Below are 17,512 nucleotides of genomic sequence, written 5' to 3' on the forward strand. Positions count from 1 at the left end.
TTATTATTATTTATTTATATAGCACCATTAATTCCATGGTGCTGTACATGAGAAAGAGGTTACGTACAGAGTTATAGATATCGTTTACATTAAACAAATTTACAATGACAGACTTGTACAGAGGGGAGAGGACCCTGTCCTTGCAGGCTTACATTCGATGGGATAATGGGGAAGAGACAGAAGGTCGGGGGTGCGGCAGCTCTCGTGGTGGTGACGCGGCAGCTCGGGTGGTGATGAGGCGGCAGTTCGAGTGGTAGTGAGGTGGCAGCTCGGGTGGTGATGAGGCGGCAGCTCGGGTGGTGATAAGGAGGCAGAATGGTTATTGCAGGCTGTAGACTTTCCTGGAGAGATGGGTTTTCAGGTTCCGTCTGAAGGATCCAAGGGTGGTGGATAATCGGACTTGTTGAGGCGTGGAATTCCAGAGGATTGAGGATATTTGGGAGAAATCTTGGAGGCGGTTGTGTGAGGAATGAATAAGTGTGGGGGAGAGTAGGAGGTCTTGGGAGGATCAAAGATTATGTGTAGTTTGAACTGGATTCGTTGGGGAATTGGGAGCCAGTGGAGGGATTTGCAGAGGGGAGAAGCATGGGAGTAGCAAGGACTAGGTGGATTAGGTGGGCAGCAGAGTATAGTTCAGACTGGAGTGGTGCAAGAGAGTTAGCAGGGAGGCCACAGAGGAGGGTGTTGCAGTAATCGAGGTGGGAGATGATGAGGGCATGCACAAGATTTTTAGTAGATTGTGGGCTGAGGAAGGGACGGATTCTGGTAATATTTTTGAGTTGAAGGCGACAGAAGGTGGCAAGAGTTTGGACGTGCAGTTTGAAGGGCAGGGCAGAGTTGAGAGTTACCCAGAGGCAGCGGATTTCAGGTGCGGGAAAGAGCGTGATGCCATTTACCATAATAGATAGATCAGGTAGGGGGGATACGCAAGATGGGGGAAAGATGAAGAGTTTGGTTTTGTCTACATTGAGCTTTAGGAAGCGAGAGATGAAGGAGGAAATTGCTGATAGACACTCTGGGATTCTGGACAGCAGAGAGGTGACATCTGGGCCAGAGAGGTAGATCTGAATGTCGTCCGCAAACAGGTGGTACTGGAAGCCATGGGACTTTGAGTTGTCCTAGGCCAAGGGTATAGATAGAAAAAAGTAGGGGCCCTAGGACAGAGCCTTGAGGGACTCCAACAGAGAGAGGGCAGAATGAGGAGGTAGTGTGGAAGTGAGAAACACTAAATGTGCGATCGGAAAGGTATGAGGCAATCCAGGACAGGGCAAGGCCTTTGATGCCAAGGGAAGAAAAAATCTGTAGCAGCAGGGAGTGGTCGACTGTGTCAAAAGCAGAGTACAGGTCGAGAAGGAGGAGGATGGAGAACTGTCTGTTAGCTTTGGCTGTGAGTAAGTCATTAGTAATTTTGGTCAGGGCAGTTTCGGTGGAGTGGTGGGGGCGAAAGCCAATTTGGATGTTGTCACGAAGAGAGTTAGATGAGAGGCGGAAGGAAAGTTGAGCATGGAGATGCTGCTCAAGAAGTTTTTAAGCAAACGGGAGCAGTGATATGGTGTGATTGCTGGGCATAGCAGTTGGGTCAAGGTTAGTTTTTTTGAGGATGGGTGCGATAGTGGCATGTTTGACAGCAGAGGGGAAGATACCAGAAGGCAGTGATAGGTTGAAGAGGTGGGTTAGGGCTGGAATGAGCATGTTAGTGAGGTTTGGGAGCAGGTGGGAAGGGATGGGGTCAAGTGCACAGGTGGTGAGGTGTGTTTTGGAAAGGAGGTGAATAAGCTCTCCTTTAGTGGTGTTCGAGAGGGAAGTTATTGGGGAAGGGCAGAGGTCTGGTATATGGAGTGGTTGGGGTGGTGGAACAGTAAAGGTTTGCCTTGTTTGGTCAATCTTGTTTTTTAAGTAGGTAGCAAAGTTCTCGGAAGAGATGAGGGGAGTTGGAGGTGGCAGTGGTGGGCGGAGGAGAGAGTTAAATGTGCTGAACAGTTGTTTTGGGTTGTTGGATAATGAAAATACAAGGTTTGTGAAGTGGGTCTATTTAGCAGAGGTGAGGGCTAATTTGAAGGCAAGTGTAGCTTGTTTGAAATCAGTGAAGTCGTCTGGCTGGCGTGTTTTCTTCCAGCACCGCTCCGCGACCCTGGATGCTTGTCGAAGCTTTTTGGTGAGATTGTTATGCCAGGGTTGCCTATTGATTTGTTTCACTTTACCATGCAAGAGAGGGGCGACTGGGCCTATGGCTGATGTGAGGGTGGAGTTATAGAAAGTGGTGGCACTGTCCGTGTCGTGGAATGAAGATATGGAGAACAGGGGTAGAAGAGAGTCTGTGAATTTCAAGGTGTGCGAGGTTTCTGCGAGGATGTGGTAGTGGCTGGGCATGGAGTGCAGGTGAGGAGGACAAGGATGAGTAGATGGTGATCAGATAGGGGGAAGGGAGAGGTTGTGAGATTAGATAAGGAACAGAGGCGGGTGAAGATGAGGTCTAGTATATTTCCGTCTACGTGGGTGGCTGCAGAGGACACTGAGTAAGTCCAAAGGATGAGGTAAGGGCCAGGAGCTTGGAGGGGGTAAAAGGGGTATTAAAGGGGTTGTCTACTACTTGGAACAACCCCGTCTCAATCTGTATGTTTCCCTCTTTTAAAATAACACGTATACTCACCTCCCATGCTATTTCCAGTGGTGACGGCATTGTCTTTTCTAGCAGTTGTGTCACATGCGGCCAATCAGTGGCTGCTTCACTCCAGATGTAAGAAATTTGTCAAAAGACTGAGAGAGTGATGCAGCCACTGATTGACCTCAAGGGTCATGAGATGTTACACTGTGACACGATCACCAAGAGAGACAGTCCCAACACCTCTGGAACGACGCCGGAACCAGAGGTGAGTATGTGTTCTTGAGTAGTGGACAATCCCTTCTGTACAGCATGTAGATGGTTGTACTGTTACCTCTGATGAGAGTAAAAGATTGTGGTGGGTGATGTAGCGTTATCTCATCCTAATTGGGCATCACATTTAATTTACTGGAGCATAGGCAAATGATAACCATAAATTTCCACTATAGATCTCATAGTCCACTTGCTCAAGTCAATGTGTGTGTTCCAAGTTCCATTGTTGAATAACAGTACTTGCACTCTAAAATGTGTCTGGCTTTCCAATGTAAAAATAAAAACAAACAAAAACACATATTTGTGATGTCATTTCTACACTTTACAACGGTCAGAAACCTGTCACAAGATGGTGTCTCACTGAGTCTGGGCACTAAGAGCCACAACCTCAACCTCAGCCACAATCTCTACAGTGAAGGAGCTGCGATGCTCATCAGCCCATCTTAGTTTCACCCAGTAGAGATATTTTGGCCCTTCCAGTGAATGATATCAATGATTGGTAGGCGTTGGTCTCATTGTGCTTCAACTCTACCAATACTGTTTTCTTATATTTTTCGTACACCCAAAAATGCACAAGTACCTAATATTTTTAGAATTGAGTTCAGAAGTATGTATACAGTGTTTGATGTTTACAATATTTATCAAACCACCGGATTAATCAAGAAGTTATTCATGTATACGCGGTGCACAGACGAAGCCTTCTACTTCCTAAAATCAAATGTAGACACAAAGTGCTGATTTACTAACTTGTAATGACACATGCTTGTCACGACACATGCACGGTGAGCCCAACAAACATGTTCTCCATGCATGCGTCGTGACTGTCACACAGCCACGACACATGCAGCTGCGTCACCGAATTCAGCCAGAGCGATCCAGTAAGCCAGGTTCCCTCAGCAGCTTATTCGGTAAGCTTTATAGCTTGCCGAATATGTCCTGACCCAATCAAATTCACTAATCTCTAGCTCTAGCTTATTCAACTAGCCAACAAATGAATTATATATGATGTATCAATGGGAAAATTAGATTTTAGTTTGGTGGCATTTTGTGTATTCAAAGAAAAATTGATTTTGTCATCAACACAATCTCTCAGCTGTAGATTGCAGCTGTTTCTTTGTACAATTTTGGGAGCATAAACAAAGTTTCCAGTTATAAGCTTTGAAATCTAAGGTGTTAACTAGATGAGTGAACGTGCTTGGATAAGGTGTTATCTGAGCATGCTCGTGTGCTAACAGAGTGTTAGCCAACAGTAACAGCCGCGACACATGCTGAGATTTCCTGTTTGTTAGGCCAGTCTCACAAATCCTGACATTTTTGGTACATGAAAAAACAGTACCGGAAATGTTAGTGTCCATGTGTGTAATACTTGTGACACACGTGTGACAACCATGTGTTGCATCAGTATCACACGTAGCGGCTCCTGGGAAGCAGTAGTACAGTTAGCACTGTTCCCCGGCACCGAGTGCTGAAGACCGCTTGCATAATTTTCCCCTGCTTCCGTTGCAATCAGCGCTAGCAGGGGAAATTGTTGAGCTATATTCAACTGACAACAGTGAGAGGAGGCAGAGGTTGATGGGACTTTTACTCCCATCAGCCTACACCTGCTGCCACTAATAATGGTAAGCCCTCTCTGTTATCAGTTGAATATAACTCTCAACATTCTCCCCTGCTCTCCGTGATCACTGTCAGAGCATCAGAGCAGATGACAATGATGAGAGCATCCGGGGAACCGCGCTAACTGTGCTGCTGCTTCCCAGGTGCCTGTACATGTCACACTGATGACATCCCTGTGTGTCATCTGTGTGCATGTGTGCGGGACATTTTGTCGTCTGTACTGCAGTTAAAAACAGACATGTCAGCGTTTTTTGCCCATGGACGCACACTCCATGGAACCACACTGAGATGTGTACAGTACCATTCACTTGAATCACCTTAGGCAATCCCTTCATGTGTTGCAACTTTCGAACAGTCATGAGACATGCAGGTGCGGGGTCTTCAACATATTTTTTGAACACACCGAAGACACTCTGTTAGCACCAGAGCTTGCTCGGATAACACCTTAGCCGAGCACTTTCGCTCATCACTAGTGTTAACTATTACTGCATCTAAGTGGTTAAAGAGAAATAGCACCCTTTTCTTACACTACTGGCTACCCCACAATACATTGGTAGATGAAAGGTTGTCATGGCAACTAGAGGCTTAAAATAACCTGGAACAAAGTTATTTGGGTTTGCAGTGTGTGAATCAGGACTTAAAGGGGTTGTTCCCTTTCAGTAAGTGAATTTTCCCTGGCTGCAAATTATTATAAAGAAACAAACTGCACTATACTCGCTCCTTGGGACTACCGGCAAGTCTCTGCCGTTGTTCTCTATATATCTGGCATTGGCTACAGCCCTCAAGTCAGCACAGCAGTGAATCAGCCAATCAGTGAGCTCTACGGCTGTGAAGTAGGCTTTGTATCTACACCGGCAGAGCCACAGAGTTCACCAATTAGCTGCCGGACTCCGGGAGCAGCAGTTAACCTGTTTGTTTCTTTATAATAACCTATACCCGGTGACATTATTTTACTGAAAAGGAATAACCCCTTTAACAATTGCCTCATTTTATGGCATTTTAGGTCTACTTCAGACATCTGTTTTCATGTACATGTTCTGTTTGTTAGGCAATCCCTGCATGTGTTCCGGCTGTCGAAGAGCTACGAGACATGCAGTCGCAAGACACAGTCGCCGGGTCACCAATATATTATTCGAGCACGGCGAAGACACTCAGTTAGCACCCAAGCATGGCGATAACATCTTATCTGAGCACGTTCACTCATCACTAGTAGAGACCTAAAAAATACAACTCCTCAGACAGAGAATCTAATAACAACTAAAATGTTTTAACGCACAGAAAGTACTGATTAAGAAACGAAAGCGGTAGTCCATCTTTGGTGGAATTTACAGCTATCATTGTAATTGAATGTTCGCATTGTGTACTATACACACATGTTGACTTCTAGAATCCGTACACAGATCCAAATTCTACAAGCAATCACAAGAATGCAATTTCCTTAATTGCGGTGACGTCGACTACATTCACATTTGCTTCTTGCTTGCGATGGAATGATGAAAGAAGCATTTGAGAAGACGGCATGTGAATGCAAGTATGCAAATTGCATACTTGCGGTCACGGAACAACCACTGGAACCAGCAAGAGGAATTAAATCCGAAAAGTATATGGTATATATCTATATATACCACATTGTTAGGGTGCAGTCAGTCTGCTGTATAAATCGCAACGCAGTGCATGAACTGGCCGGCTGCACTCCTGATTTGAGCGTAACAGCTTTATAGACGTACATGAAAAAACCTATTGTGGTTTAATGTGTGCAGAGCACATATTTTCCTGTCCTTTTAATATTTTTTTTTTATTCACCAAAAGATTTTATTGAAGATTAAATAACTTCATCCTATTGTCTAACTGGAGCAGGATCTTCCATTACCAGTTTTCCTTGTATAGACATACAAGTAGCTTGGGTCAAGTGAGCTGCCACCAGTATGGGCACTGCATTCCGATCTCGGTCTGATTTATACAGCCTTCTGACTGCCCCCTTCAGATTCAGCAGCTGCAAAGCCAAAAATTCCACCAGTGCTTGACAACCCCTTTAAGCAAAGTACTGTGTCCTCAAGTCCAACAATGATACAGCTATTTTAGGCCTCGAGCTTTCAAAACATGAACGTATCTGATTGGTTTCATGATTGCCAGGTATAAAACACATTCTATCCATGTGTAGATGGGCGGATCCCTGTATGTTCGGGTTTGAACGCAGTGTTAAAAAAAAAGTTTGAGTTCTGATACAAGAACAATACCCGAACCGAGACTTAAATGGGGGGCACAAACATCCAGTGTTTTACATGAAGTCATGTGCATGACAGACTAGCCTCCGTAAGATAAATTTCACCCATACAATGTATTGGACGCGGTGAATCCGCACGGTTCAATGAACACATGCAGATTCACCTTCGTTCACTAGCCAGCAGTGCTTTGGTCATAGTGGACATATGCTGCATCCAAAGCGCTGCCAATTCCTGAACATGTGCACCTACACTCAGACCTTATAAGGGATAATGTATAAGATAATTAAAAAAATAAGTATAAATAGCAAAAACAAATTATATAAAAGGAAAAAAAACACTCTTAATTCCTGTTTCTACCCCTCCCCAATTTAAAAAGTATGTCCACTATATACAAACATAGTATTTAAGGTTCAATGAAGACTTTAAGTCTATCTAGTTCAACTCATAGCCTAACATGTTGATCCAGAGGAAGAAAAAAAACATGCGGCAATCACTAAGCTCCACATTGGGGAAAAAAATTCCTTCCTGACTCCACATGCAGCAATCAGACTAGTTCCCTGGATCAAAGCCCTATCAAGGAATCTAGTATGTATAACCTGTAACATAATACTTTTCAAGAAAAGCATCCAGTCCCCTCTTAAATTTAGTAGTGAATCACTCATTACAACATCATACGGCAGAGAGTTCCATAGTCTCACTGCTCTTACAGTGAAGAATCCGCATTATTATGCTTAAGCCTTCTTTCCTCAAGACATAGAGGATGCCCCCTTGTCCCCATCTCAGGTCTAAGAGTAAAAAGATCATTAGAAAATTAATTTCTACAGAAAGGGGAATGCAACGTAAAATGTTTTAAGGGTCTTTTGAGGTCGTAAAAAAATATAAAATGTAGAAAATAGACATGCTTTTTTTTTTTTTTTTAATTTATATTTTCCCGATTTCACCCCCCAAAAAGGAATCTAAAAATGACATCAAAGTTAAGTGGCTTGTTCCAGAAATCACTCCTGGTGGGAAAAAAAAATAACTAGATTGCAATGCTTAACTACTCACTTCGAATTAATGTCGAAACAAGCGTTCATTACGAAACAAAAAGTACCAACATCTAAAATCTTTAGATTAGAACAAATATTTCACTTTATACAAAGTTTATTCCTTAACACTCCACATACATAACCAACTAATTATGAATTAAAGTGCTTATATGACACGTTGGGAAATGGCCTTATATCACAATTATATTGTGTACTCAACCCAGACACGGTTTGAAATTAAAAACCATGGAACAATGGGAAGAGGATTTGCAAATCACCCTTTCACCTCAGAGATGGTACAAATGTTATGAAAACATTCTAAAAGGAAGTAATCAAAATTCACTCACTGAAACGTCCCTTAGATTATTCCATAGAATCCATTACGTTCCTAGTTGGCTGAACAGTATCTATCCCATAATTCCTGACAAATATTACAGGGGATGTGTTAATGTAGGAGATACACTCCACACTTGGTGGATATGCCCAATAGTGAAATCTCTCTGGAAAGATGGAATAAAATTAAATAACATTGTCCTAAAAAAGTAATTACTCCTAACACCGACAGTGCTCCTTTTAGGTGACAGACCAGTCAACGCCAATAATAAAACTTGTCGTCTTATTGATTTTATTACTATGGCAACTAGAGACCACATAGCCGGACAATGGAAAACTAATACACTGTCGATAAAAAAATTGAAGCCACTAGATCCGATTCTTTCGAAACCTTTTGAAGTATATGGGATCCATGGATCCAAGCTCAGACCGACAGTGACTTTTCCAGAATAGTGTCACTATCTATATAAAAAACATAACATAGACAATACTAACTGATGGATATTACTTTTGATCTGCACGATATATTGGTTCACGTCCACTTAATTCTCATCGCTATAATCCAAGGTTCCCTTCCCCCTTCTTATTATAACATGGTTGAGTTATAATTGTTGTATATTTGTTTCATTCAACTTAAATTACCTAGTCAAGGATAATGTATTTACTTTACTATATATTCCCCCCTACGAGGGGATCCTTGTACTTTACAACCATGTTATTCATGTTAATATGATGTACTCTACAATAAAATTGTGGAAACTAAAATTACCGTAAGTGGCCTATGTCACGGGAAAAAAAGGCAAAAATCTTTTCAATATTAGAACAAGAATAAAATTATAGTGCAATTTAAAGCTGATGTTATAAAACCTAAAAATGGGGTCGTACATGGCCCAGTCATTAACTGGTTTAAAAGAGAGAAGTCTAGACCCTCTCATATCTTAGCTTGTTGACAGCTACAAAGTGTCTCCTGTGCTGGAAGACCTTCTACATATGTGCATAGTTTGGTAGACCATTGATTTTGTAATACTTCATCTCTCCTCCCATGGCGTTTCAGAGAAATTTAACACTTCTATACTACTAATGTGGCTGACGTCCATGGGAGATCATGATTTCTTCTATACATAGCAATGCTGAAGCCCTGTTTTGTATACCACAGGAGATCGGATAATTGCATATTCAAGTTTCCTAAGGAGACTATTAAAGTCAGTGAAAAGTTAAAAAAAAAAAAAGTTTTAAAAATGTAAAAAAAAAAAACACAAATCACCCCCCTTTTACTCCATTGACAATAAAACAACAAAAAAAATACACGTTTGGTATCACTGCGTTCGTAAAAGTCCAATCTATCAAAATATAAAATCTGATTGGTAGAAAAGGAAAAAAAAAATGCTAGAATTACATTTTTTTGGCTCTCGCATCATTGCAAAAAAAAAAAGGCAATGAGAGGCGATCAAAACAACGACTCTACCCCAAAATGGTATCAGTAAAAACATCAGCTCGGGGCACAAAAAATAAGCGCTCACACAGCTCAATATTATAGCCTGAAAAATGAAAACACTATAGGTCTCTGAAAACGGCGACAAAAGCAAAAAATTTTTGCTTACAAATCTCCATTTTTTTTTTTCACTACTTAAACCTATATATGTTTGGTATCTGTGTACTCATGCTGAACTGGAGAATCCTATTGCCAGGTCAGTTTTACAATATAGTGAACATAGTAAATATATATATATACAGTGGGGCAAAAAAGTATTTAGTCAGTCAGCAATAGTGCAAGTTCCACCACTTAAAAAGATGAGAGGCGTCTGTAATTTACATCATAGGTAGACCTCAACTCTTTGAGACAAACTGAGAAAAAAAAATCCAGAAAATCACATTGCCTGTTTTTTTAACATTTTATTTGCATATTATGGTGGAAAATAAGTATTTGGTCAGAAACAAAATTTCATCTCAATACTTTGTAATATATCCTTTGTTGGCAATGACAGAGGTCAAACCTTTTCTGTAAGTCTTCACAAGGTTGCCACACACTGTTGTTGGTATGTTGGCCCATTCCTCCATGCAGATCTCCTCTAGAGCAGTGATGTTTTTGACTTTCAACTCCCTCCAAAGGTTTTCTATAGGGTTGAGATCTGGAGACTGGCTAGGCCACTCCAGGACCTTGAAATGCTTCTTACGAAGCCACTCCTTCATTGCCCTGGCGGTGTGCTTTGGATTATTGTCATGTTGAAAGACCCAGCCACGTTTCATCTTCAATGCCCTTGCTGATGGAAGGAGGTTTGCACTCAAAATCTCACGATACATGGCCCCATTCATTCTTTCATGTACCCGGATCAGTCATCCTGGCCCCTTTGCAGAGAAACAGCCCCAAAGCATGATGTTTCCACCACCATGCTTTACAGTAGGTATGGTGTTTGATGGATGCAACTCAGTATTCTTTTTCCTCCAAACACGACAAGTTGTGTTTCTACCAAACAGTTCCAGTTTGGTTTCATCAGACCATAGGACATTCTCCCAAAACTCCTCTGGATCATCCAAATGCTCTCTAGCAAACTTCAGACGGGCCCGGACATGTACTGGCTTAAGCAGTGGGACACGTCTGGCACTGCAGGATCTGAGTCCATGGTGGCGTAATGTGTTACTTATGGTAGGCCTTGTTACATTGGTCCCAGCTCTCTGCAGTTCATTCACTAGGTCCCCCCGCGTGGTTCTGGGATTTTTGCTCACCGTTCTTGTGATCATTCTGACCCCACGTGGTGGGATTTTGCGTGGAGCCCCAGATCGAGGGAGATTATCAGTGGTCTTGTATGTCTTCCATTTTCTAATTATTGCTCCCACTGTTGATTTCTTCACTCCAAGCTGGTTGGCTATTGCAGATTCAGTCTTCCCAGCCTGGTGCAGGGCTACAATTTTGTTTCTGGTGTCCTTTGACAGCTCTTTGGTCTTCACCATAGTGGAGTTTGGAGTCAGACTGTTTGAGGGTGTGCACAGGTGTCTTTTTATACTGATAACAAGTTTAAACAGGTGCCATTACTACAGGTAATGAGTGGAGGAAAGAGGAGACTCTTAAAGAAGAAGTTACAGGTCTGTGAGAGCCAGAAATCTTGATTGTTTGTTTCTGACCAAATACTTATTTTCCACCATAATATGCAAATAAAATGTTAAAAAAACAGACAATGTGATTTTCTGGATTTGTTTTCTCAGTTTGTCTCCCATAGTTGAGGTCTACCTATGATGTAAATTACAGACGCCTCTCATCTTTTTAAGTGGTGGAACTTGCACTATTGCTGACTGACTAAATACTTTTTTGCCCCACTGTATATATATATATATATATATATATATATATATAATTTTTTTTTTTTTTTTTAAATGTGGAAATGCCCTTTTTTTTTACAATTTCAGCGCACTTTTTCCACACTTTCTAGAGCAATACATGATAAAATGGATGATGTCATTATGTCATTAAAGAGTACAACTTGTCCCACAAAAAAGTCCTCATCTGGCTATGGGGATGGAAAAATAAAAAAGCTATGGCTCTTGGAATAAGGGGAGGTAAAAACAAAAGCACAAATACGGAAAATCGTAAGGTTATGAAGGGCTCAATATTAGGTTCACATTAATTCACTGCTCTACGCTGAGCAATATGTCTGGGTTTCTGTCAGAATCGCCAAAAAGCTATGCTGACTGGAACTCTGACAGAGCCGTTCACTTCAATTATGCTGGAATCACAGTGGACACTGTCTACCCTCCATCCTGGCAGTATTCTTAGTCTAGAGACATGAGTAAAAATGTGGCAAATTGATATAGTGCTCGGTGGATATTTCTTGTATTAATGTACAAAAATGTAGCCCTTGTGACTTTTTGCTACTGTCACCTCCAGCTTCCTTCTCCCAAGTGCACTCTGTTGTCATTTGACATAGATTTTGGACTTAAAATGAATACTGTAGCCCTTATATTTATAGTGAACCTGACACCTGATTCATGCTGTCCGAGCCTCTTAGACTAGTCATTTGAGACGCAAAGTCACTGGCCACCTGTTCAAATTAGTTTGTCTCTGAAACGCCATATTGTTTCATAGTGAAACATACAGGTCCTTCTCAAAAAATTAGCATATAGTGTTAAATTTCATTATTTACCATAATGTAATGATTACAATTAAACTTTCATATATTATAGATTCATTATCCACCAACTGAAATTTGTCACGTCTTTTATTGTTTTAATACTGATGATTTTGGCATACAACTCCTGATAACCCAAAAAACCTGTCTCAATAAATTAGCATATCAAGAAAAGGTTCTCTAAACGACCTATTACCCTAATCTTCTGAATCAACTAATTAACTCTAAACACATGCAAAAGATACCTGAGGCTTTTATAAACTCCCTGCCTGGTTCATTACTCAAAACCCCCATCATGGGTAAGACTAGCGACCTGACAGATGTCAAGAAGGCCATCATTGACACCCTCAAGCAAGAGGGTAAGACCCAGAAAGAAATTTCTCAACAAATAGGCTGTTCCCAGAGTGCTGTATCAAGGCACCTCAATGGTAAGTCTGTTGGAAGGAAACAATGTGGCAGAAAACGCTGTACAACGAGAAGAGGAGACCGGACCCTGAGGAAGATTGTGGAGAAGGACCGATTCCAGATCTTGGGGAACCTGAGGAAGCAGTGGACTCAGTCTGGTGTGGAAACATCCAGAGCCACCGTGCACAGGCGTGTGCAGGAAATGGGCTACAGGTGCCGAAATGGGCTACAGAGAAGCAGGACTGGACTGTTGCTAAGTGGTGTCAAGTACTTTTTTCTGATGAAAGCAAATTTTGCATGTCATTCGGAAATCAAGGTGCCAGAGTCTGGAGGAAGACTGGGGAGAAGGAAATGCCAAAATGCCTGAAGTCCAGTGTCAAGTACCCACAGTCAGTGATGGTGTGGGGTGCCATGTCAGCTGCTGGTGTTGGTCCACTGTGTTTCATCAAGGGCAGGGTCAATGCAGCTAGCTATCAGGAGATTTTGGAGCACTTCATGCTTCCATCGGCTGAAATGCTTTATGGAGATGAAGATTTCATTTTTCAGCACGACCTGGCACCTGCTCACAGTGCCAAAACCACTGGTAAATGGTTTACTGACCATGGTATTACTGTGCTCAATTGGCCTGCCAACTCTCCTGACCTGAACCCCATAGAGAATCTGTGGGATATTGTGAAGAGAAAGTTGAGAGACGCAAGACCCAACACTCTGGATGAGCTTAAGGCCGCTATTGAAGCATCCTGGGCCTCCATAACATCTCAGCAGTGTCACAGGCTGATTGCCTCCATGCCACGCCGCATTGAAGCAGTCATTTCTGCCAAAGGATTCCCGACCAAGTATTGAGTGCATAACTGAACATTATTATTTGATGGTTTTTTTGTTTGTTATTAAAAAACACTTTTATTTGATTGGATGGGTGAAATATGCTAATTTATTGAGACAGGTTTTTTGGGTTATCAGGAGTTGTATGCCAAAATCCTCAGTATTAAAACAATAAAAGACGTGACAAATTTCAGTTGGTGGATAATGAATCTATAATATATGAAAGTTTAATTGTAATCATTACATTATGGTAAATAATGAAATTTAACACTATATGCTAATTTTTTGAGAAGGACCTGTACACAGCTTCTATAATGCAGCCAGTGTCCTGTTCATGCTGAACGTGGTTCGGGCAGCATGAATCCGCAGTCAGGTTCGCTTCAAGTCAGGGCAAGACTTTTAATTCATTACCGATTTTGTATACTTTTGGCATTTAAAAAGACTTTTCGTACAAATTACATATGACTGGTCCTTAGAATAGGTAAATTGTGTGAATGAAGAGCAACCCATTGTCTGATTTGTGCAGTCATTCAGTGAGGAGAGGTTTAACTGTAGTGGCAGCAGAGTATGCGCTATGACACTCTACTAGAAGTACTGAGACACAGCAGAGAAAAGCACTTGGCAATTTATAGTGAATCATTAGTTACCTTATTACCATTCAGACTTTATCTAGTAAAACGGTATAATATAACAAAGTGGATGAATAAAAGAGAAATCTTTATCAAAATTTGGTGTGATCACCCATTTCCATCAAAACAGCATCAATGTTTCTAGGTTCACTAACCCAACATTAGGGATTTTATAGATAGGTACAGTATATGAGTCACCAATTACCGCATTTTTCGGACTATAAGACGCACCTAGGTTTTAGAGGAGGAAATTAGAAAAAAATTGAAGCAAAACATGTGATCAATTCTGTACTAATGTCATCTATCCTGCGATACAGTTGTTCTCAAAAGTTTATATACAGTGGGGCAAAAAAGTATTTAGTCAGTCAGCAATAGTGCAAGTTCCACCACTTAAAAAGATGAGCGGCGTCTGTAATTTACATCATAGGTAGACCTCAACTATGGGAGACAAACTGAGAGAAAAAAATCCACAAAATCACATTGTCTGTTTTTTTAACATTTTTTTTGCATATTATGGTGGAAAATAAGTATTTGGTCAGAAACAAAATTTCATCTCAATACTTTGTAATATATTCTTTGTTGGCAATGACAGAGGTCAAACGTTTTCTGTAAGTCTTCACAAGGTTGCCACACACTGTTGTTGGTATGTTGGCCCATTCTTCCATGCAGATCTCCTCTAGAGCAGTGATGTTTTTGGCTTTTTGCTTGGCAACACGGACTTTCAACTCCCTCCAAAGGTTTTCTATAGGGTTGAGATCTGGAGACTGGCTAGGCCACTCCAGGACCTTGAAATGCTTCTTACGAAGCCACTCCTTCGTTGCCCTGGTGGTGTGCTTTGGATCATTGTCATGTTGAAAGACCCAGCCACGTTTCATCTTCAATGCCCTTGCTGATGGAAGGAGATTTGCACTCAAAATCTCACGATACATGGCCCCATTCATTCTTTCATGTACCCGGATCAGTCGTCCTGGCCCCTTTGCAGAGAAACAGCCCCAAAGCATGATGTTTCCACCACCATGCTTTACAGTAGGTATGGTGTTTGATGGATGCAACTCCGTATTCTTTTTCCTCCAAACACGACAAGTTGTGTTTCTACCAAACAGTTCCAGTTTGGTTTCATCAGACCATAGGACATTCTCCCAAAACTCCTCTGGATCATCCAAATGCTCTCTAGCAAACTTCAGACGGGCCCGGACATGTACTGGCTTAAGCAGTGGGACACGTCTGGCACTGCAGGATCTGAGTCCATGGTGGCGTAGTGTGTTACTTATGGTAGGCCTTGTTACATTGGTCCCAGCTCTCTGCAGTTCATTCACTAGGTCCCCCCGCGTGGTTCTGGGATTTTTGCTCACCGTTCTTGTGATCATTCTGACCCCACGGGGTGGGATTTTGCGTGGAGCCCCAGATCGAGGGAGATTATCAGTGGTCTTGTATGTCTTCTATTTTCTAATTATTGCTCCCACTGTTGATTTCTTCACTCCAAGCTGGTTGGCTATTGCAGATTCAGTCTTCCCAGCCTGGTGCAGGGCTACAATTTTGTTTCTGGTGTCCTTTGACAACTCTTTGGTCTTCACCATAGTGGAGTTTGGAGTCAGACTGTTTGAGGGTGTGCACAGGTGTCTTTTTATACTGATAACAAGTTTAAACAGGTGCCATTACTACAGGTAATGAGTGGAGGAAAGAGGAGACTCTTAAAGAAGAAGTTACTGGTCTGTGAGAGCCAGAAATCTTGATTGTTTGTTTCTGACCAAATACTTATTTTCCACCATAATATGAAAAAAAAAAATGATGAAAAAACAGACAATGTGATTTTCTGGATTTTTTTTTCTCAGTTTGTCTCCCATAGTTGAGGTCTACCTATGATGTAAATTACAGACGCCTCTCATCTTTTTAAGTGGTGGAACTTGCACTATTGCTGACTGACTAAATACTTTTTTGCCCCACTGTACCCGACAGAATTTTTGCTTTCTTTTTCAGAGAATATGAATGCTAACACTAAAACTTTTTCTCCACTCATGGTTAGTGGTTGGGTGAAGCCATTTATTGTCAAACTACTGTGTTTTTTAAATCATAATGATAACCTACATTCATTTCTCTTGAGCAGCGGGCAGAGGAGTTAGCCAAAGCAGATGGCTTCTGCCTCCTGTGACCCGCTACTTCGCCTCTGCCGCTCCTCCACCTCCAAATGCACAGCCAGAACAGGCACATCCAGACTATAAGACGCACCCCCCATTTTCTTCCACATTTTTGGAGGAAAAAAGCGCATCTTACAGTCCGAAAAATACGGTATACCAAACAAGTGATAATGATCATCATTTTCATATGTAGGTTGACACAGTCATTAACTGAAACACAAAAAGCTCTGTAGGATGCTTAAATCTGGGTGAAGAACAGCCAAATTTGGTACAGAAAGTGAGCTTCTGCAAGACCTTTTCATGTCACAGGTTATATACCATGGTAAGACTGAGCACAGTAACAAGACGCAAGGTAGTTATACTGCTTCAGCAAGGTCTCTCGTAGGCAATAATTTAACAGCAGACTGGAATTTCAAGATGTTCTGTTCATGCTCCATTAAAGAAGCACCAAGAAATGGGCAACTTTGAGGACAGTAGACACAGTAGTCTTCCAAGAAACCATGCAGCAGATGAAATACCCATCATGCTTACTTCCCTTCGAAATGAAAATGTACAGCAGTGCCATCAGTTCAAAACTGGCAGAAACAAGTGGGTATCATCTATGGTTTAGAAAAGTCTGGACAGAAGTGGTCATCATGGAATAATTAAGGTCAAAAAGCCTTACCTTCAACATGGAAAACAAGACCAAATGACTCAACTATGCAGGAAATGGCTGCAAGTGCTCTGGACGAAGGAGTCATAAAAGTGAAATATTTGGCTTTTGAGGGCAGTTTCTTTGCAGAAGGGCAGGGAAACAGTACAAAAATGAATTTCTGCATTTAACAGTGAAGCTTGGTGAAGGTTTCTTACAAGTTTGGGTCTATATTTCAGCAAATGGAGTTGGGGATTTGGTTGCTTTAATGGTGCCCATAATGCTGAGAAATGTAGGCAGATACTTATCCATCATGCAGTACTATCAGGGAGGTGTCTGATTGGCTCCATGTTTACTCTGCAGCAGCACAATGACCCGAAACATACAGTTAATCTCATTAAAGGGAACCTGTCACCCCAAAAATCGTATCTGAGCTAAGCCCACCGGCATGAGGGGTTTATCTACAGCATTCTGTAATGCTGTAGATAAGCCCCCGATGTAACCTGAAAGAGGAGTAAAAGAGGTTAGATTATACTCACCCAGGGACGGTCACAGTGCACTCCGGTCCGATGGGCAGAACAGGGCAGATAAAGTACGCCTGCGCCGGAGCCACAGCGTAAAGACAAGAGGACATCATCTAATGAAGGTAGGAGGCGCTGGACCCGGATCGCAACGCACATCGGACCGGACCGCA

General features: G+C 41.8%; 1 protein-coding gene across 4 annotated transcripts in view; it reads left to right on the forward strand.

Moving 5' to 3' along the window:
- DPF3 (double PHD fingers 3) overlaps nt 1-17,512 on the forward strand; it is a 326,786-nt gene that overhangs the window by 283,651 nt on the left and 25,623 nt on the right. The window lies entirely within an intron of this gene.

Source organism: Ranitomeya imitator, chromosome 1 (assembly GCF_032444005.1).
Source record: "Ranitomeya imitator isolate aRanImi1 chromosome 1, aRanImi1.pri, whole genome shotgun sequence".
In the NCBI taxonomy this organism is placed as follows: Eukaryota; Metazoa; Chordata; class Amphibia; order Anura; family Dendrobatidae; genus Ranitomeya; species Ranitomeya imitator.